The sequence below is a fragment of the Aulonocara stuartgranti genome (assembly GCF_965226115.1).
Source record: "Aulonocara stuartgranti genome assembly, chromosome: 9".
Lineage (NCBI taxonomy): Eukaryota > Metazoa > Chordata > Actinopteri > Cichliformes > Cichlidae > Aulonocara > Aulonocara stuartgranti.
In genome coordinates this window covers 33,770,488-33,793,714 of record NC_138960.1, presented here as the reverse complement: position 1 = coordinate 33,793,714, position 23,227 = coordinate 33,770,488, and the positions used below count along the sequence as shown (strand labels likewise).

Below are 23,227 nucleotides of genomic sequence, written 5' to 3'. Positions count from 1 at the left end.
TCTCTTTTTGGCTGCAGTGGTTATTATTATATTTACATGCTTCCAGCTCCCGTTTCTGCTCGATGACAGCTTGTACTTTATGACTTTCCTTTTTCTCCCTCCTCTTGCTCACAGACCCATAACGTGTATGGCAGTCCATTCTCCCTGCAGCACGGACTACACTGCCTATGATGCTACATTCTTTGCCTCTGCCTGTAGCATTCTGCCTATTAGCTTAGCATAACAACAACAACAAAAAGGCACTCTCTCACCCAGGAAACACACAGTCGCAGAGAGAGAGAGAGAGCGTCGCCCTGTAACCATGGCAACCGTAACGCTGCCGCCTGGAACAACAGCACGTAGCTGTCAAACAAAACCCAAACAGGCCTGACCCGCGACAATATGAAACAGGAAAGTACCGCCGTGTAATCCATTTATTTCAACAAAGTAACTGTATTCTAAATACCACCTTTTTAAACGGTAACTGTAACAGAATACAGTTACTCATATTTTGTATTTTAAATACATAACGGCGGTACATGTATTCCGTTACTCCCCAACACTGCTGAAGACACATTTGATATTTCTCCTAGTATTTAGGTATGAACACAAAGGCGATAGGCAGATAGCAAAGATGAAAATCCGCTCAAGGAGACTTCAAAGTTACATAGATTATACTGTAGAAATATGAACAGGTAGAAACGGGTAAAGTGATCGTTTTTTATCGGATTCGGTCGTGGAAGAGATTGTTCAAGCCATGTTTCCGAAGTAACAAAGAGCCGACGGATGGCCTGGATTGCAGCCATTCGAAGACCAAATATAACGTCCCAGAACACTCCAAGCATTTCCACAAAGGTAAGTCTTCTGTTGTAGTTATTACGTAATTTATCATAACATAATTGTTGATGTAGGTTACAAATAAGTCTTCATTTGAATTGAATTTGTTGGGCTATGCTACTTTCACTGTGGCTTTGCGGGCTAATGTTTGTTGTGTTTTGTAGGAAAACCAGCCTACAAAATGCAGGAATGTGATCCAGACTGGCGCCCTCTATCAACCTGGGTCAGACCGAGTTTAAATCTGCTACCATAGCCAGATTTGATCGGTTAAGAGAGAGAGCGATATCAAAACAGCCATGAAAAGTCCTGCATATATGTGCCCAAGTGTTGTACTGAAGCAAGCAAGTGATGATTAACTGTTTTCCAGTAAGTTGTTTTTTTTGTTGCATTGTTGATTTGTTTTTCACCGAAGCAGCTAATAAAGCACCATTGAATACAATTTTGCCTCTTTCTTATAAGATTCTATAATAGAATGAAACAATAATGCCAGTTATAAACAAAGATAATAACTGAATGAATTACGATTAAATTTTATTTCTATTAGATCTGAAAATGTTGTGTAACACTACAACCTGAAACAACAATTAGATTGCGTTGGCCTGTACAGGAGATAAAGGACAAAAATGTAACAACAGCTGTGAAATGGAATAGTCCAAATCACCAAAGTAAACTGGACCTGGGCTTGTTGCAGGGATCTGAAGTCACTAAACATTTTGTGAGTGTATGCACTCACACTTAGGACCATATAATAATAAATATGTGCGTGATGAAAGCTGGGCAGCAGGCTAACGTCCTTACTCCACTCTGTATGCTTGTATGGGTCTGACCCTTTCACTCCTTTGATTTTTCCTCGTTCTTTGTTTTGCCTTTTCGTCAAGTCTGCCTTTGTACGGACCTGCCGTGTTCTCCGTCGTGTTGTAGATGACTGATTTTGGGGCAAATAAAATCCAAGTAGACATTAAAACCGCAGAATTAATGATTACTGGTGCTGGAAATGCAATACCACTCGTAACTACAATGCAATGCACGAAAGTCACGTGGTCTGTTAATCTCTATTCACTCAGCTTTCGCTGTGAGTTCTATGCTAGCTGAGCGTTAGCATGCCGTCTGTGCAAATGCTTGCAAAGAGCTAAAGTTGTGTTAGCAGCGTTATGTGTTGTTTCTATCCTGGAGGACGTTTCCCGTCTACCATCGCGCTCTCGTTCTTTAGTTCAATAACAACTAGTAATGCCAATGTCCACGCTGTAGACTGCGCCACCATTTTTCAACACACGAACTGAAAACAGCTGAATACAGCGCGAGTGTAAGAAAAGACAGGGGGTAGACGGGCAGACTAACAATTCCAAGGAATTAGACTAAATGATCTCAGTTTCCATCCCTACTAAACACTTACCTTTAGATGAGCCCACAAACAGAGAGAACCTCCGTGATGGAGCCGAAGTCAGCAGACTGACACAACTATCGATAAAAACAATGCTAGTGGGATAGCCTTACTCTTCTTCTTAGTCTTCTTTTAAGTGTAATGGCATTTTGCAAAAGTGCATTACCGCCACCTACTGGACTGGAATGTGGATCAGGAACTGGAAAAAAACGCATCCATTCTAATCACAAATTTCAACAGCTGACCACAGACCTGAGACAGTTTTTCTGGCTGTTTTTCTAATGTAAAATATCTTTAGCTTCTCAAAATTTGCCATTAACGTCTTCCTCTCCTGGACATGTGCCTGGCATTCTAACAGTGCATGCTTAACAGATTCAATTTCTTTGCAGTAAGCACTAAGGGTAGGTTTTGATTATCGATTTATCGATTGAAATCGATTCTTGCTTGGATAATGTCATATCGATTCATTAAAATCCTGAATTGATTTTTTAAATATAAATTTATTTTGCCCGAAAAGCCAGAATCTCAGTTTAAACCTCACAAAATTTCAACAACCACCAAACAGCTAAAACAGTAAATGAGAGCAGGAACACGGATTCTGCACAAAGACGTAAACATAAAGCGCGGACCCGCCGATGCATCAGAATCAGTAAAATGTCCCCTTTCTCACATGGACACGGACCCGCCGTCGGGGCTGAAGCCGACAGATCGCTGACCTCTAGTTAGCACACATTGCTGTTTGGTACTTGTCTGTTTCTTCTCTCTGGTACCTACCCACCCTCTTCCAGTGACCATATTTCTGAATGTTTTATGAATGCTGATATTCCAGTTATCCTGCCACATTCTTGGGACTCTGTATAATTATAATACTTAACTTCAGCTTTGTTCAATGTATCTGCAAATCAAGAGATTATGATTTGAATGACTGTCTTGCCAATACATCTATATCCTCATCCTCATTCCTTCAGGTTGGTAATTACATGCAATATGTTTCTAATTATTCAAATCACATATCTGTTGCTGTCTACATAGAGAGAAAGTCATACTTAAAAGAAATTCCTTAACTAATTAACTATTACATTTGCACTCAGTAACCTTCCTGTTCTATAGATTTATAACCAGAATACAACCAACTGGGGAGCAGGTTGACTCTTGAGTTGTTCTAAATGACAAATATTCTTTCAGACTGATGGAAGCATAGTAGGAGCTAGTGTGCATTTATAAATGCCACTGTATCGATACAATTTCTAGAGCAACCTCAACCTCCAAGCAGTTGTAGCTACCTCCATGGCCATATAATACTCGGCAACAGTGGACAACCTGTAGTTGCCAAAACAGTTAGCAATTTGTAGCAGTGCTGCACACCGAAGGCAACCACAGAGTCAGGGAAACTGATGGAGCTGTTTATGTTAGAACAATCACACACAAGACTTAGACTTAGAGATTTTGTAAGGCATACAGCAACATGCGCCAAACCCAGAAAAACATCGGTTGTAGCCTGGGGCAGACTGACAGAAGCGAGGCTGCCATATCGCGCCATCAGCCCCTCTGGCCAACACCAGTAGGCGGTAGGGTAAAGTATCTTGCCCAAGGACACAACGACCAGGACAGAGAGCCCGGGTTCAAACTGGCGACCTTCCGGTTACAGATACGCTTCCCAAACCCCCTGAGCCATGGTCACCCAGTTGAAGTTGCTGAAAGAAAAACCTGGATACCCTTATCCCTGTGTAACCTGCAACAAACCTTAATCCACTGGAAAAAGAGTACATTTAGGAATCAGGGAGCGTTACCTCCAGACAGGGAGGATCTGAAAGTCTGGCTTTAGTCTGACTATAAGTTATACATACCATGGTGGTGCCATAGTATGTATCACTAACAGAATTTATTTCCCCTGTGTAGGGAGCACGCACTGGCTGTCCAATTGTGGGACAAACAGTATCCCACATTCTTTATTTTTATTTCACAAACACTTCTTATAATGACATTTTGGTGATATTAGCTCTTTATACAGTTAAGTTACAGTGGGATACAAATAATATCAGGCTGATCCTGCCACAATTTGTTTCCCTGGTTCAAATCACGGAAGAACAGTATCCCACAGTTGTTTTTGTTTTTAAACCCATTTTGCACAGATGTTTTTTGAAAAATGTATTGATAGCAGTGTTGAATATTATTACACAGTAAAACAAACAAACAAACAAACAAACAACTATACATGAAATAATTACACCATAAAGATGGTTTGTTTAGTGGTTTATTTTATTGCAACCTGTAATTTATTTTAGTTAACTTTTGTTTCATTGTTTACAACATTGCTTTTCTTTTAACCTTTTCCCTGAAACCTCTAACATTCAACGACACAAAGGATAAACACGTGCGTAGCATTAAAGATAAATAAAAATAGAGTTCAAAATATTAAAAATATCAAACTTGAATATATATAAAAAAATAAAAACTTAGTTTACTTTCCTGTTTAGGGACGGACTTCACGGACTTCAGTTGCATTGAATTCAATGGACTCAGCACGACTGGCAATCAACGAGGCATTCTCCGATAATTTGTTGTTAATGTCCGCCATTTTGTCATCTTGTTTATCAAATCGCATGTGGAGAGCTTGAATAGCTGCCAGTATGTCGCTCGCTGTGGGACTGGGATTAGCAATCTTTCTCGGATGGTCACCTTTAGACAGAGTCGAGAGAAGCAAGTCATTAATTTCCTCCAGATTTCTTTTTTTCCCGTCGCCACTTTCAAACTCCATGTCTGAGAGGCAGTAGTTGTGATCATGCGCAGCTGAAGCCAAATCTTGTATTTTATCGTTCTGGGAAGACTTGCTTTCCCCTTTGTCCTTCTTCTGGTTTTTTGGCATCTTTGTGAAGTCGGCGTAAGATTTTTGAGGGAACAAATCATCAAAAAAGGAGGGCTAAAAGGTACCTTGCACCAGAGCTAAGATAAGGACAGCTGCTTAGTTCGCCATCTTGCCGTCCTCACACGTAGAAGCAGAACTGAGTCCTATGTGTGGAGATTCTAGCGTTTCAGGCAAAATAAATGTATATTTAAAAATCACTTTATCCAAGCTAGAATCGATTTTAATCGTAAAATCGATAATCGAAACCCAGCCCTACTTATGAACTTGCAAAGTAAAAACATGATCCATTTAAGGTAACCCTTTTTCATTTTGATTTCATAAGAGAATTTGCTTCACTGTACGATGACCGAGTCTGTTTCTTTTCCTGCCTTAGAGAAAATCCTCTTGCTTGAAACAGAAGAGGCTGGAGTGCCCAGAAATTGCAAGTTGGTAGAGATGCAGGTATAAGGCCTTCCTTGGTCCCACAGACTATCGCCTAAAAAGAATAAACCAATTAAATTGCTGCACATTTTAGAATAACATTTTAAGTTTACATTTTTTATAATATTAAATTCAAGTCAAATGGAAGTGTTTCTAAAGTTATATACTGTAATAATATTTACATTATGAAAAGCTGTTTTCTGACATTTTCAAGTTTTTCACGTTTTCAGATAAAACACTCCCACACATGACAAAACCTCCCCTGACTCAGTTTCTCTCAGTGGAATGACCAGTGGTTTGCTATCTCTCACTATCAAAACACTCCACAAATCTTATGAATGATTCACTTCCTTATAAACCACTGAATCACTTATGTTCTAAATGAAGCTTCAGATGTCACTGATCACGTGACTCCGGCCAAACAAATCAATGCTCGACACAGTGCTTCTGAAGCAGCATCTCTGTTTTTGGTTTCAGGTTTGTTTCGTTAGTTTTTCCCAGTTTAGGTTTTGCTTAGTTTTCATCCTCGCTTTTGCTGTTTCTGTTTGTTTTCACCCACCTTATAAAATAAAGCTCACTTACATCAAAAGTTGCATCTTGAGTCCTATTCTCCTACTCCACACGCCTGCCACGCCAGACGTGACAGTTTGGGAGCTGACAGTCTCTATGGAGATGGGGTTTTGTGGGGGTGACAGGAGAGAAACTACAGAGAGGCGTGTAAGACTGCAACTCTGCTTCCTGGTCCCAACTCTGGATAGTCACATTTTGGGGGGTTTGATCAATTTGATCAATTTCCAGAAATGAGAGCTGCTCCATCCAAAGTGGGATGGATGCTGTCTCTCATAACAAGACCAGGTTTCCTCCAGAAAGCTTCCCAGTTATCTATGAAGCCCACATCATTTTTTGGAAACCACACAGACAACCAGCAAGTTAAGGAGAATATGCAGGTAAACATGTCCCTCCTGGTCTGATTGGGGAGGGGACCAGAGAAAACTACACTAAACTAAACTCACAATGACTCGAAATGCATTTCCTGACATAGTCTCCTATCTGGAGGTATCTGAGAAAAAAGTTGCTCCCTTGTAGCTTGTATAGCTCTTGTAACTGCTTGAAAGAGGCAAAACATCCTCCTAGTATAGATTACCGATTGTGCAAAGTCCTACCGGTTTCCAAAGTCTAAATGTACTGTGTAGAATAGATGGTTTAAAAGATGGATTGCCTACAATGGGAGTAATAGAGGATCTCCCTGCTGCGGAGACTCAGGTCGTTTGGAGTGGAGGGCCCACTCCAAACGACCTATGACTCTGTGGTGGCCTCAGCCATCTTCTATGGTGTGGTCTGCTGGGGCGGCAACATCTCTGCTGGGGACAGGAAGAGACTGAACAGGCTGATCCGAAGGGCCAGCTCTGTTCTGCCCTCTGGACCCAGTGGAGGTGGTGAGTGACAGGAGAACGGTGGCTAAGCTGTCATCCCTGGACAACATCTCCCACCCCATGCAGGAGACTCTGACAGCACTGAGCAGCTCCTTCAGTGGGAGACTGCGGCACCCACGGTGTGGGACGGAGAGATTTCGCAGGTCTTTCCTCCCCACTGCTGTCAGACTCCACAACAAAGACTTTTGCAGCTGATCAAACACACACATGTGCAATAAGACTGCTATATGTGCAATTCTTGTGCAATTCTTCTTCTGACGAAGTTGTATTTTCCTACTCAGTTGTATATAGTATTTGTATTTCTGTTTTATTTTATTGCATTCCAGTGTTTTCTAATTTCTGCTACATAACTTTGCACTTTTACTGTAACAACACAAATTTCTCACCTGTGGGACTAATAAAGGTCATCTTATCTTATCTTATAGGGTTAAAAAAACAACAACAACTGTACAGTCAGAACTTTTTCTGCAATTCTAAATTTATGTCTCACAATTCAAGTCCAAACAATCATGCTGACAGATTTCTTTCTTTCTCATTTGTTGTGTATAAAAGCAGTTAAATATGTAATTTCATTACTGACAGAATGGGGAGTTTCACTGGGCTGGCCCACTAAAGGTCACAGAAGCTGTGATGTAAAATGAGTTTGACTCCCCTGATTTAGAGTTTCAGGGACATCATAAAATGTTCATTAAGCCAAACAACAGTTTCATTACAAGTGTGCGTGTTAGTCCCCATAGGGAAATAGTTCCTCTGCATTTAACCCATTCACAATGTACAAGGTAATTTTATCGTCACCCAAATCTTATAGGGGCTATTTGTTTGAAATAGCCCCTATAAGTCTCCACAAGAAAATGATCAGCTTTGACCTTTCTAATGACAACTGTGTATGCATCACACAGCTGCTTGAAAAGCAACCAATCAGTGTGTAGCTTAGTTCTCCTGACTTTGGCCCATGCCATGTTGTGCTCGTGGAATAGGTTAGCTAGATCAGTAGTAAACCATTATGTCTGCATTTATTTCCTTTACACATCCATAAAGGGATACAACAAAATAAAGAAGAATTCAACAATATCTAATGCAAAATTGAATTCATGTGCAGTATAGCAGGTTCCCTCTAAGTGCAGCCAGCCACATGAGATTTACTGATCAAACCACGAGAGAGAGATTCAACATTCAGGCAAAACAATCTTTAAGAAATGACAGAAAACTAAAAGAAAAAGGAAGGAGGACAATACTTTGCAACTTCATAAATTTAAGAGGCAGGATTATTAATTGCAGGTCCAGAAAGCAGAGCTACCTCATCAGATCCAAGGGTGACATCAGCTGACACTCTCTACAGGAGACTCCATCTGAACTCTGTGGAGCCTGATCTCAAGGTTTTTAAGTCCGACCCTGAAACCAGAAGAGGATCTTTCTGTCCCATCAGATTCATTGTGATCCAGTGATTTCAGTCCTGCATGATCACGCTGATGTTTGCACAGAGCAGATAATGAAGTGAATGTTTTTGCACATTGATAACAGTGAAACTGTTTATTTACAGCGTGGGATCGTTTATGTTCGGAGTATGAACTGAGATTCCTGAAGCTCTTGTCACACTGGTCACAGCTGAAGTTCCCTTCAATGTGTGTAAGTTCATGAAGGTTACGACTACCTGACCGTGAAAAGCTTCCGTCACAGTGTCTGCACTTGTATGGTTTCTCTCCGGTGTGGACTCGTTTATGCACTTTAATCTCACTTGCAGTGGTGAAGGATGACCCACACTGGTCACACACGTGCTTTTTGACTCCACTGTGAATGAGTTCATGTATTTTTAATTGACTCCATGTGGGGAAGCCTCTCCCACATTCTTTGCAGTAGTTCATTTTGTCTCCAGTGTGTCTACGTTGGTGCCATTTTAGGTTCCACTGCCGATTAAAGGTTTTTCCACAAAGGTCACAGCGAAAGTCTTTCCCACCACCACAGTGATGACAGGGTCGAGAACTGGATCCATCTGTGTCGCTCTGTTTCTAAACAAAGACACAAAGACAGGGAGAGTCAGGGAATTGCTTCAACATTTTAATCCTGAACATTGCCTTAAATAAAGAGCATCTCTGCCAACGTCCAATTACATTTTACTGTTTACATTATAACGCTCAGCTTACTGGGCGAAAACAACTCTTCATTTCTAGGTAATCTACTTAATGGGAAGATTGATGTTTAAACCTCTGGATGCTACAAGATACTAACCTAGGGGCTCGTCCCTTTTTTGTTCGTGTAATTTGTTTCCTTTTGATGTTTACGGTGGGTGGACCGTCAATGTGGGAGTTGAGGAAAATGGGAGAGTGTCATCCATCTATGCATTGGGCGCGAGTTTTGCGGACCTAGAGTGATTGGATGTGGTTAGTTGTCTGCAGAGTTGTGTTTTTCTTTTTTGCTTTGCTCATGATGTCGTTTGACATGGATGATTTTGCGCAACAGCCCTCCATTGAAAAGTTGGAGCGGTGCAATAAAGCAGATTTGTTAGTAGTGGCTAATTTATTCAATGTGGATGTTCCGTTGCATTCTAAGAAGGTGGAAATTAAACAATGTTTGGTGGAGAGACTGGTGGACAGGGGAGTGTTTGGGAGCATGACAACTTCGCCGAGTGGGTCTGGGAGTTTGGAGATGGCAGTTTTTACCGCCTTTACGTTACGGAAAAACGAGGTCTCGCGATAACTGTAGAAGCGTCTAGTTTGCCAAAAACCAACGAAGTAGAACAGTGGATGTGTGGCCAATTGTGCTAGCTAACTGATGACCGAAGAGGAGAGGATACAGCCGGCCCCAGCAGCTTTCAAAGCTGATGTGTGGACTTATTTTGGATTTAGGACAAAAGAAGGCAGTAAAGACTATGACAAGAGCTATGCAGTCTGTAAAATCTGCACCGCCAGAGTCAAATATTCGGGTAACACCACGAATTTACGAACACACGTGTGTAGACACCATAGCGATGTAGCGCCAAATGCTAATTTTAAAATGAAACGAGGTGATCCCGCTCAACGGACAATTGAAGAAGTTAACTTTTCGAAACTACCAGCAACTTCAACTCGTGCAACAAAAATAACGCAGTCAGTACTTGTTTTTATTTGCAAAGACATGCGCCCTCTGAGTGTTGTGGAGAATAAAGGATTTTGTAATATGATTAAAACGCTGGAGCCCCATTACACCGTTCCTTCCCGACAACACATCACGGACATCGCTCTATTAAAGTTGTACCAAGAAGTCAAAGCGACAGTGCTGGACTCTCTCAGCTCGGCAGAGACAGTTGCTTTGACATGCGACGCTTGGACTTCGAGAGCCACTGAATCGTACGTAACTGTTACAGCACATCACATAACGGACCAGTGGAACCTTCAGTCTCATGTACTACAAACCCGAGCCATGCATGACAGTCACACAGGTGAGCACATTGCAGCGTTACTAACTGATGCTGTGGCTGAATGGGGATTGAACGCAAAGGACCTTGTTGTTGTTACCGATAATGCACCAAACATGGCTCTCGCGGCTAGACTTGCAGGCATAACGCACATACAATGTTTTGCACACAGTCTGAATCTCGCCTCACAGAAAGCACTGAAAATACAATCCGTGGTGCGACTTCTCGGGAGGATCCGACATGTAACAGCCTTTTTTTTGGCGCAGCACCACAGCCAGCAATCAGTTGAAGCAGAAACAGCGCCTCCTTCAGCTACCTGCTCACAGATTGATCACGGACGTAATAACAAGATGGAACAGCTCCTATGATATGATAGAACGATTTTTAGAACAGCAACCAGCCATCTGTGCAGCTCTGCTTTCTGCAGAAGTTAGGAAGAGTGAAAAAGAAATCTTCACATTAAGTGAGTCTGACATCACATGTGCAAAAGAAGTTGTCAGGGCACTCAAGCCTATGAAGGACGCCACCCTGGTGATGTCAGAGCAACACTTGGGCACATATATGCGGGACTTTTCGTGGCTGTTTTGATCTTGCTCTCTCTCTTAACCGATCAAATCTGGCTGTAGTAGCAGCTTTAAACTGTGCATGACCAGGTTGATAGAGGGCGCCAGTCTGGATCACATTCCTGCATTTTGTAGGCTGGTTTTCTTACAAAACACAACAAACATTAGGCCGCAAAGCCACCGTGAACAAAGCAGCATAGCCCAACAAATTCAATTCAAATAAAGACTTATTTGTAACCACATCAACAATTATGTTATGATAACTACAACAGCAGACTGACCTTTGTGGAAATGCTTGGAGCAGAGTAACCTGTGAGCTGGAGTGTTCTGGGAAGTTATATTTGGTCTGCAATCCAGCCCATCCGTCGCCTCTTTGTTACTTCGGAAACGTGGCTTAAACAATTTCTCTTCCACGATGTAAACGATAAAAAACCGATCACTTTACCCGTCGGCTTCCCGTGGCTGTCATGCGACCGGCTATTGCAGTTAATAATACAACAGCTTCTTGCCATTCTTTGTGTTTCTTTTTATCGCTGTGTGACTGTTTTCATGTGAAAGCCTGCATGCGCCAGTACCCCTTGCCACTCGTGCCCACAATCTTTTGCAGTTTTACCCCGGAAATGACGTCACATTTTCAATCTAAGTCACTCATTTAGTGCTGAAACTAAAGTTTCAGTCACGACTCAAGTTGGATCTTCAGCATTAGTTCATGTTCATTTCAAAATGTTACTGGTCATCATAGTTGTTACTTCAGTAGGCTGATTACCTATAAACTGAAAGCTCATATTAAAACTATATTAATCCCAATAAAAGATGTGAAATGAATTATTTTAATGGAATGGAATAAATCAAACTTTTAACGTTACAAATACGTTAAGAATAAAGATGTCTGAACATAAAAACACTTTTTGTTTTTCTAGTCAAATTATTCTTATTTATGTAGCACATTTAAAACAGCAGAAGTTGACCCAAAGTGTTTTTTTCAGACAAACACATTTACGTTCCACATCTCCAAAGATCACAGTTTCACAACACGTGAAAAACTGTGAAAGCTGCATTTGGTTGATTTAATCAACAAAACAAACAAAACAACGGTGGAAAGCAAAATTCACAAACATCATACAATGTTGATGAAGCATGGTGATTGTGACAGGGCAGCAAACTTCATAATAACTTCATACTGTCACTGGGTTCAAACTAAAGGAGTGCTCACGAGCACTTTGTAATAAGTTTGATGTGAATCTTTTGTAATGCTTGGAGGAAGCTCTGTGCCAGTTTTATCAGCAGTACAACAGCAAAACTGCTTAGAGAGATTGGAATCAGAGGACAGGTGCAACAGCAGGCTATAAGAGAATTAGCTAACACTGCTGAGAGGACCACTCACTGGCTGTGGCTCAACTTTATTTTATTTATTTCTCACGTGCAAGTTGCCCTGCTGAATGAAGCAGCGGGGAGATAAAGCGTACAGCCCAATCTGGCACGGAGATGTGGGATGCCAGATCTGGGTCTGCTCTCTCCTATCTTGTCTCTTTTGTCTTACTTCTCTCTATCACCTTTTCTATCCCTTCAAAGAAGTGAGGCTCCTAAATATCAATAAGGTAAGTATTACTTCTCATTTTGCAGTGAATTGATAGAAAAATTGTAGAAAACTAAACAGAAGAAAGTAGAAGAGAAATAACAATTTAATATGTGAGACACTCCTTGGCCTGATCAACCCTGGCAGGGCCTCCCTGGATGAGGGTGTCTAGTCATAATGGCCGAAACACCCAATTAATCCAAGGTCCACTGCTGACGATGTGTCCCAAAATGTTAATATCATAATCTACATCAGATCTCTAATCCATAAACCTAACCAATGAAAGTAAAAAAAAGGCAGAGTAGCTTGTGATAAAAGACTGAAAAACCCAGTGAAGTTGAGGCACACAATAATGTGTCCCGCTGGTAAAGTTTCTGAGCTGCCTTTCCTCAGAGCAGCCATCCATCAAGACTTTCACCATTGGAAAGCAATTGGAACAGCTTGTCTTTCCACTGAACCAAATAAGGATTTACTTGTTTTCTGGATGGCATTACCTTGGCCTCCAGCAACACTGTGAGGAACCTTTCAGTAATTCTGACCAGGACATGTCCTTCAATGCACATATTAAACAAATATGTAAGACTGCTTTCTTCCATTTGTGTAATATCACTAAAATATCCTGTTCTTCATAAAATAATTTCCAGGCAGATTCCATATCTGGTATGAGATAAATTCTTTTCCAATCAAGATGAAATGGATCATGAATTCTGCTTTTGACTGTTGCAATGGTCACTAATGTCATCTGCAAACACTGAAGCAGCTGTTTGTTTATGCAGGATGTCTGTGATATTGAAATCAAACAAAGATGGATTTCTGGAAATTTTGAATTCAATCTGATGGGACTGTCAACAATCTCAAAGAAATTTAGTGAGTTACAGTAAGCTGTAAATGAATCTGATAGCACTTATAGCCAATTGCAGTAAATCTCCATAAGAATTAATTAAATTAAGGGACTGGTCAGCTCTAGAAAGCCGGCCACGAACTGGTGGTTGTAACCAGTCAGTTCCAAGAACTGCCTCACCTCTTTCAAGTTAGCAGAAGGGAGTAAACTACAAGAACTTTGTCTCCCAGTGAAAATAATCTGAGTCTAGCCCCACTGTTGTGCAGGTGCTGCTGCCGCTGATGGCCAGATGATGCAACGCAAAGGCACAAAATCCCGTGGAGGCCTCCTGCACTGCAAACAACAGAGTTTTTCGTGTGTTTGACCTCTGTACTTTCTGCTCACAGAAAACCTCTGGATGTTGCTGAGTCACTGTCATAACCTTCTTTGGTTCAATTGCTGGTCTACTTGCAGCTTCCCACTCATGTTCGCCTGCCTCCCTGCCCAACACTCTGACTTTAACAAACTCACTCCTCAGGATTACCTCTTCTCCACACCCGGACCACCTACTCCTCTGTGCTTTGCCTCCACCTGAATAAAAGTAAGACTGTTTGCAATTTGCTACATACACTTTGGATCAGCTTCCAAAATCCCAGCTTACACCCGTTCCCCTCATTTACAGTGATCGTAAAAATTCCGCCCCACTCCTCAGGGGTCCTGCACTGGAAGTTACCGTGTGTCACGATTCTGGTTTAGTTCTTAGGTTTTGTAATATGGCTTCCCTGTGTTCCATGTTGTGTCTACTGTGACTTTTTGTACCATGTTTCATGTTCCCATGTTCTGTCTCCCCAGTTGCTGTTAAGTTTACATGTCTAGAGTTCAGTCAGTGTGTTTCCGGCTTTATTTTGAAGGTCCGTGTCTCATGTCAGTGTTTCTAGTTTTGCTTCCCTTGTCTCATCCAGCTCGATTACTCACAGTATACTATAAGTTCATAGTGTTCCATAAGAGTACTTTTAGTGTAGATTCATAGTTTGCTTTGTTACTCTACTTCAGTTTATGGTTAACTTGCTGAGTGCCCCTTGCACGCACTCTGTAATAAAAGTCTTTTTTGCTCTCAGTCCCTGTGTCTCTGAGTGCTGTCTGTATTAGAGTCTATTCCTCTTGTGAATCATGGAATTTAAAGTCTTATTCAGCTGCTCCACCAACCCATCACTCTCAGTAAGTATCTCTTTGGGGATACCAACTCTGGGCATGAAATGAAAGCCTATGCCACACTTTTTGCAGAAATCCTGCACAGTGGCACTGCTTTGGGATATTGTGGTGCATAATTGACCAGAACTAATACAAAGCGATATCCATGTGCCCTCTGTGTAATAGCTGGATGAGGTTCATGCATATGCACTCAAACTTTACATCTATTAATGGTAAAAGGGGCAAAGATGCTTTTGGAATTGCCGGGCTTTCTTTGATTGGTCACGGTAAAACCTGCTCCAATACTTTGATTTTCTGTTTCAGAGTATCTTCTTGCCACACCGCACCCCAGATACTTTTGTTTCTCAACTTACTCTCCTGTAATCTCACTTCAGGTTTTAACAAGCACACAGTTTGTTTGCACTTTGGAAGGAAAACTCATCCTTTAAGCATCTTAAACACACCCCCAGCGAACTTCATACTCACAGCAAGTGTTTGAGAAAAATGTAACATTTTATGACCTTTTTGTCCTGGAAGATCGATCCAGAGTTTTTAATGAGCTGCCTGGTCAGTGTGAGTGGAAAACAGCTAAGTCTCCTCCTCTGATAAACCTCCATCTGTGATACTGAGAACAGTTAAATTAGTTTGAATCTGAAATCATGGCTCAAACTACTTGTTGTGAGACCATTTCTTTATTTTTCACACCCTACAAACTTTGCACAGTTCATCAGATATAACTAATGATTTAACAGTATCAGGATTTCATAATCCAAACTTCAAATCAACAAGAAAACAGCTACAGAACATGTGGATCAAAATGAATTCATTAAAAAACAACACGTAGACTTCAAGGATATTGTAAATACACTAAAGTGAAAGGAGCAGCCAAAAGTAGAGGTTTGATAGAATTTGAATGAACTAAAAGGAGTCATCTGCTATCTTTAAAACGACCCTGATGTGTGCTGCTTTTAACATTTCTTTGCTGCCATTGTGAATAAGAACGTGCTCTTGGAGCACTGCTCCACCTTCTGGTACAACCTGGTATTACATGGAAGTACAGCCCAACACCAGTTTAGCTTGAGTTTCTTTTTTCTGGACATAAAGTCACAGCAGTTGTTGTTTCAAAGACAGCTGACGGATTTAATTCATATTGGAAGCTTTAAGGGCAACTGGTGTGAAATTATTTGGAGTTCTGGGAGGAAGGAATCTAAGAACAAGGATTACCACAGTAGAATATTAAATATGAAAAAGGATTAAAGTGTAACTGAGGTAACACATAAAATGAATACATGAAAAACAAGTACAGTTTAAAAACTGAGAAACGTCAAATGAAAGACATTGATGTGTGTGTATGTGTATATATATATATATTAGGGGTGCAACGATACACAAAATTCACGGTTCGATATTTTTTCGATACAAAAAAATGTTCATGCCTTTTTAATTTGTCATTTATTAAAATTATAAATATATATTTTAACTCAAAAGTACAGTTTTTAAATTTAACCCTAACCCTTGTGCGTGTTTTTTATTTTGACAGCGAATGCGCACCTGCGGACCACTTATGTGCAGCCCTGGTTATTTAGCTCATCATATCGCAGCCACAGAAATTATTTTGTCCATGAAACCATAAAGCTGCACTTTCTTTTTGCCTTATAGTCTGATTTGTCATAACTTCTCCGTTTTGTGGTAAGCTTTTCTTTGGCTGTCACTTCTTCACCCTGACCTGTCTTATTTGGCTCAGCAGAACTAAAATATATATCTGTGTCTGTGAAGGTTCTCAGTCATCCAGGTCATCGTAGTCAAATATAAATCCTGCTGCTTTTACACACGCACTCACATAAGCTCAGCGATTCTCTGCGCGATCAACCTCTCACATGTTTAAGCTGCGGGAGATTTCACTTGTCATGTTTGCATAGTAAGCTAACGATTAATAAGACGATGTCAGAGGAATTGGTGCACAAATTATCATCACTCACAGATCAGTGCTGTCGCTCTCTATACACAGTTCGCACGATTGCAAAGTGAAAGCAAAAAAACAAGCACAAATTCAAACGCGATTTCAATATGTCACATATTGACAGTGGCTCACCCAATGACATAATTACCCAGCTACATTTCTGAAAGAATGCAAAAGCATTGACATATATTTTTCCTACAATAGCCCGACGGGCAGGGCAGAGATAGATTTTGGTAGCCCGACTGAAAAAAATCGCTAGCTCCGGGACGTTGGGCTAGCGATATTGCAAGCCCTGTATCTGATTGAGGAATCACTCATCTTTGGAAAAGAGAGTTTATTACAGAGAAATGTCTCTTTCCAAAATAAAAGCTATACTATCCGCTTCTTCTGGGCTATATTCTCAGCAGCATATTAAACATATCAGGTCTCCATAAGGAGAATCCTGTGCTAACAGCTGTCTAAATGACTCGGCTAAAGTTAGTAGCATGCTTGTTGTTTTTGTCTTTGCACTAGGATGATGTCGGTGTAAATGTGCAGTCATATTCGTTGTGTTCCCACTAGTGCTTTCAGGTTAATCTCGTTGAAATAACCTTAACGCCACAACACGGCAAATCTCCGTTAACGAGCTACCCTATACAGAGGGGCTAGACGGCCAACACGTTAACGAGCTAACTGCGCTAACACACTAGCTCCCACCCATGTAATTGAGCATTGCATGGCACATCCAACATACTGTTTTACTTTAGTCCATGACTCGCTTACCTTCAGGGTCATACGTCACATGAAAACCAAAATAATTCCAAACGCCAGATCTGAATGAGGGTGGGGAGGTCCACTTCTGTCTCGCTAGCTTGCCCTGCGCTCTTCCTTCTGACTATGCAGTCTGTGTTGAGCGCTCAGTGGATCTGCGCTGGACAGTGCAGCCTAGGCGGAGTAGTCGAACACAGATTCACTGAGCGCTCAACACAGACAGCATCGTCAGAAGGAAAGTTGATAAAATAAATTACAAATGTTGTATTGTTCGATACATATGCGTACCGAACCGAAAGCACTGTATCGAACGGTTCAATATCGATACGAATATCGTTGCACCCCTAATATTAATTAATTTATTTATATATATATATATATATATATATATATATATATATACACACACATACATACATACACACACACACACATCTCGACAGTTTTGATACAATATTAGTTTGGTAAAAACACATTCCTATAACTTTTATAATACAGTAAAAAGTACAACTACTAATGTTCTAAGGGAACAAAGATTAAAACGGGTCTCAAACTCAGGGCCCGCATATCGACGTGAAGAATTTTTTTTTTTAATTATTATTTAAAAAAAAAAAAGTAATATGAAGACAATATGAGCAGAGTGTTACAGGCACAGACCTTTAACAATGTAGCCTCGTGGGTCGTACAGTCCGTGTTGCAGGGAGAATGTGTGGGGCTGCCCCTCCTGTTGTGTGTGAGCGTGAGAGAGGGGAAAATGACCATGAGAGTCAATGGTTGGTACAGGTGAGAAACGAAGGAAGATGAAAGAGTGTAAAGTGTAAACCACGACAGCCAAAAAGAGTGCCTGACAAGCACATGTTAACAGTCATCTGTACACTGTGTTTGCCCCCTCCAAAACAGTAAAGTTCAGATGATGTTTGCACAGAGCAGATAATGAAGTGAATGTTTTTGCACATTTATTTACAGCTTGGGATCATTTGTGTGTGGAGTCTGAAGTTCTTGTCACACTGGTCACAGCTGAAGTTCAATGTGTGTACGTTCATGAACGTTACGATTACCTGAACACGAGAAGCTTATGTCACAGTGTCTGCACTTGTATGGTGTCTCCTGTGTGGACGCGTTTATGCACTTTAATGTTATCTGCACTGCAGTAATGAAGGTTGACCCACACTGGTCACACACGTGCTTTTTGACCCCACTATGACAGAGTTCATGTTTTTTAATGCACTTGATGTGGTGAAACCTCTCCCACATTCTTTGCAGTAGCTCATTTTGTCTCCAGTGTGTCTACGTTGATGTCTTATTAGTCTCTCTTGATCACTGAGGGTTTTTCCACAAAGGTCACAAAGAAACTCTTTCCCACCACCACAGTGACGACAGGGTTGAGAACTGGATCCATCTGTGTCGCTCTGCTTCAAAACAAAGACACAAAGACAGTGTAAGTCAGTCCTTCAACATTTTGATCCTGAACGTCGCCTAATCAGACTTGTTACACTCAGGCTAAAATTCAGGAATAAAATATAAATACATACCTCACAGTAACTGCACTTGTAGAGTTATTTTCTGGTGTGGACGTGTTGGTGTTTTTCCAGGTGACGTGGAGACTTAAAAGTCTTATCACACAGGTCACATTTATAAGGTCTTTCTTCAGTGTGGGTAAACATGTGGCGCTGTAACTGTGTGGCTGTTGTAAAGTGTTTCCCACACTGATCACAGCAGTAAACATCATTTCCAGTGTGAATCCGTAGGTGAATATTTCGGCTGCCTGGCTGGCTGAAATTTTTTCCACAAATGTCACAGCTGTACGCCTTAATTCCAGAGTGGGTGAGTTGGTGTCTTTTTAAGCTTATAGCCAGGGTAAAAGACTTTCCACACAAGTCACAGCAGTATGCTTTAAATTCACTGTGGATGAGTTGATGTGTTTTTAAGCTTTCAGCCAGGCTAAAAGATTTTCCACACAAGTCACAGCTGTGTGCTTTAACTCCACTGTGGATGAGTTGGTGTCTTTTTAAGTTTGCAGCTAGGTTAAAAGATTTTCCACACAACTCACAGCTGTGTGCTTTAACTCCACTGTGGGTAAGTTGATGTGTTTTTAAGTTTCCAGCTAGGTTAAAAGATTTTCCACACAAGTCACAGCTGTGTGCTTTAACTCCACTGTGGATGACTTGGTGTGTTTTTAAATTTTCAGGCAGGGCAAAAGATGTTCCACACAAGTCACAGCTGTATGCTTTTACTCCACTGTGGATGAGTTTGTGTCTTTTTAAGCTGTCGGCCCGGATAAAACCCTTCCCACAGTCATCACAGCTGTAGTTTTTCCGTCCAGTTCTTCTGTGAGGTTTGTCGGCCTCCTGAGAGCGCTGACTTCTCGCTCCGTGTTGGTCCTGCAGTGACAGAGATACAAACAGAGGCAGTGAGTGAAATGCAGTCGTGGAACAAACTGACTCCATTAGTGGAATCAAAGATGTCAACAAACACGTCGTAGGTGTGTTGCCACCACCTTCTGGTAATACTATCACATTACAAAGATGTGCTACAATGAGAGTTGGAATTAAAATGACATTATTGAAGAAATATTGATCACGGGAAAAAAATCTTTTACTTGATGAAAAATTGTGAGTTCAACTGATGCTATTGTTTCAATGTGTGCTGATTAAATATGATCTTTATATTTTCTTGTAACTTCTGTGGTTTTTTTCAGCGTAATACTTAGGTCCCCTCCTCGATTCAGAGATGGTCTTTCCCTTTTCACGTAAATGGCCTCCTTGACTCAAACCAGAGTTCCTCCCTGTCCTGCCTGTAGGTTTAAATAGACTTCAGAGTCCTGACCTGACGAAGCAGCTCTTCTGTGTTGTGCCATCCTCTTAGCCAGAGGTTGTTTTACTCTGTGTCTGGGGACCCGATCCTTGGGGTGGACCAATTTTTGGAGCAGCGTGTTTTGGGGTTTAAAAGCCACCAAGATGTTTTGAAAAAATGAGTCTCTGCGGTTCCGATACTCCTGACACAAATGGGATCACATCGAGTTTTTACATAGGCAGCGGTTGTCCTTCTCACCTGGATCAGCTGGAACTTTCTTTAGGTGCCTTCCCAGTTTTGACAAATGTCCAGCTAGAATAACCACATTTACTCAGGGGCTTCTTGATGGCATATTCTTCTACTTCCTGGCCGTTGTGTCAGTAGGGATGGTGTTTGCTCTGTGTTCATGCTCCAGTGGATGATGAGAGTCAAACCTTAAATACTGATCTGTATGCGTAGGTTTAGGGTAAACATCAGCTTTTAGATGTCCCCCATTACTGATAGAAATCTCACAGGCTAAGAAGGCTAACCTGCCACTTTTCATATCCTCCCTGGTGAATTTGATGTGTCGGTGCACCGAGTTAATGTGATGCCTGAAATGTGGTACGTGCTGAGTTTGATTTTCACCCAGGTGTCATCCACATACCTGAACCAATGACTTGGTGGTGACGGATCATCTGCAACTGGAAACGCTACATCAAAATGAACAGAGTCAACTTTTGGGGATTCTGTGGTTTCTGTTTGTGACGTACATTCTGTATGTGTGGAGGAGCCCAGGATGGAAAAGATAAAGCTGCTGTTAACAACCAGCTGTGCACAGTTTCAATAACAGTGTAGCTGAGATATTTTTCTCACCTCCTGTGTTGAAGTCATTGTTTCCTCTGTAGTGGCTGAGCTGAGTCCAAATGGCTGAAACTGTTCCTCTGCTGCTCCACCAGACTCTTCTCCTCCTGTTACTCAGCTGGGACACAAAAGTATAGATATGTATTTTATCCCTGACAAGAAGAAGCAGAGCAAATAAACATTACTACACTCAGTGACAACAATACCTATGAAGCTTCAAGGTGAAACCCCAGAAGCAGCTACAAAAAGAAAGTCATCAGCTGCCTACAAGAACTTGAAAAAAGCCACTGAGCTCCCTGCATACCACCACCTTTACCCGGTGGATGCTGCACCCTGTATATATGGACTTCCATAGATACACAAAGATGGAGTCCCACTCAGACTCATTGGTAGCAGCAAAAACACATCACCATCCTAGCTCCACTTGTGGGTCCACAAACTTACACTTGATCCAGATGAAACCAGAGTGTCCTTTGATGTGGTCTCACTTTTCACTTGTACACCTCCAACCGAGGCAGTGGAGACTGTCAGGAAACAACTACAACAAGACAGCTCCTTAAAACCAGAACCAGCTTCACCCTGATCAGGTCTGCACACTGTTAGACCTCTGCCTTACCACCACATATTTTAAATACAACGAAGGTTTCTACTAGAGATGGACCGATCCGATATTACGTATCGGTATCGGTCCGATACTGACCTAAATTACTGGATCGGATATCGGAGAAAAATAAAAAATGTAATCCGATCCATTAAATATCACGAAAGCACCTCACAAAACTTGCAACACGCCGTAACTCGCCTCAGAACGTCGGAGCAGTATGCATCACGTGATAGAGCAGCTGTGGCATGCGGGACCTGTTGGTGGTCTGGATAGCATTTGGAGCTTCGCTAGCAACCTGGCATTTCATCTCCGACAAAGTTATCCCCGAGAGAAGTAAAGCAAGTGTGTAAGTCCATCTCTGAATGTTTGTAAAGCATTCCCACGTTAAGCTTAACGAGCGACTGCCTCTCGCTCTCCGGCTGCTACTTCAATCGTGAAACTGCTAATGATCAGCTGATCGGCTTTTCTGTCGCGAGTCTGTCTCTCTTGTTTGTTTTTGGTCCACTTTGCGCCAGAAAGAGCAAACCAGCGGCTGAACAACAGCAGCACGTTTAAGCTTGATCAGCTGTTGTTACAATTTATTTAATATTAATTTCTACACCAGGATCTTTTTCTACGTAGCTGACGGCTGGTAACTGTGCAGGGGCGGATCTAGCAAAGTTTAGCCAGGGGGGCCGATAGGGCATGAACAGGGAAAAGGGGGCACAAAGACAGACTTTTCTTTCTTATTCTCATTTAAAATGTCGAGCTTTTAATAAATAATTATCTGACACCCAAAGTTTTAATTTGATGTAAAATGAATAGAAGTCAATTACTGTATATAGTGACTATTAAGTCTAATATATATACCCTAGTAAGCTATAGTACATTTTCCTTTGGGAAGGTACCATCTGTGCAGTCTGCAATTTTGTTGAAGAAAGATGTTGAATCTATTTAATATGTCTTGAAAAATAATTGATTTCTGTGCATTTTTTTTTCACACTGCATCAAATTAAGGTTGATTACGTTGATTAAGCATCATGAGGTGGAGCGTGAGGGGTGGTTCCCTATTTTTTATTTATTTATTTTTGTTGTTGCTGGGAGTTGGAACCCTATTAGTTAGGTTGCTTAATATTTACGCTAAGTACTCTTTAAAATACCAGAATAGGGAGGATGGTGTAGGTTTAAGTTTATTAGATTGATCAGTATTGCTGAACTATGAAATATTTTTTTTGTATACAGGTATAACAGAATAGCTTTAGTGTAGTTGTTGTTTTAAACTTGAGTATGAACTTGCAGACTTGCAAAATGCAGCAAGATATTTTAAAAAACAGTTTTGTTGATTAAAAAACACTATATCGGATTCATATCGGTATCGGCAGATATCCAAATTTATGATATCGGTATCGGTATCGGACATAAAAAAGTGGTATCGTGCCATCTCTAGTTTCTACAGACACAAACATGGATGTGCTGTGAGCTCCCCAGTGTGTCCCATTGTAGCCAAACTTTACATGGAGGAAGTGGAAAGAAAGGCTCTTGGCTCTTTAACAGGGACAGCACCGAGCCACACAAGAAGTCCAGTCACTTTCTTTATAAGACGCCTTAACGCCCACTCACATCCTGGGCCATCTGACCTCAGGAAATCACATGATAGGGTGGGGCCAGGTTTCACAATGACCTGGCTGATTGTGACCCACACCCATTTTCACACCTTGGCTCATGTGATTAGGTAGAGGATCATCAGGGGGTCCTTTTAGGGTTTAAATCTGAGAATCTCCGCCATCTGACCTTAGAACTGAAGAAGCTTCTCGGGTGAGAGGTGAAATGTCTTCAAGCAA

At 41.3% G+C, this 23,227-nt stretch overlaps 2 protein-coding genes across 12 annotated transcripts in view; both read right to left on the bottom strand.

The window, feature by feature from the left end:
- The window catches only part of LOC309714155 (uncharacterized protein), a 36,628-nt gene extending 34,203 nt beyond the window's left edge, over positions 1–2,425 (bottom strand). For 2 of the 11 annotated variants that reach the window (XR_014278817.1, XM_082546383.1), the window contains exon 1: positions 2,210–2,425. The gene's annotated coding sequence lies outside the window, so the exon portion shown is untranslated. The remainder of the gene's footprint in view (positions 1–2,209) is intronic. The other 9 variants (XR_014278821.1, XR_014278822.1, XR_014278825.1 and 6 more) reach the window with 7 other exon arrangements.
- A 5,048-nt stretch (positions 2,426–7,473) lies between these two features.
- The window catches only part of LOC309714148 (uncharacterized protein), a 104,588-nt gene continuing 88,834 nt past the window's right edge, over positions 7,474–23,227 (bottom strand). Inside the window, exon 5 of the transcript XR_014278808.1 lies at positions 7,474–8,213. The gene's annotated coding sequence lies outside the window, so the exon portion shown is untranslated. The remainder of the gene's footprint in view (positions 8,214–23,227) is intronic.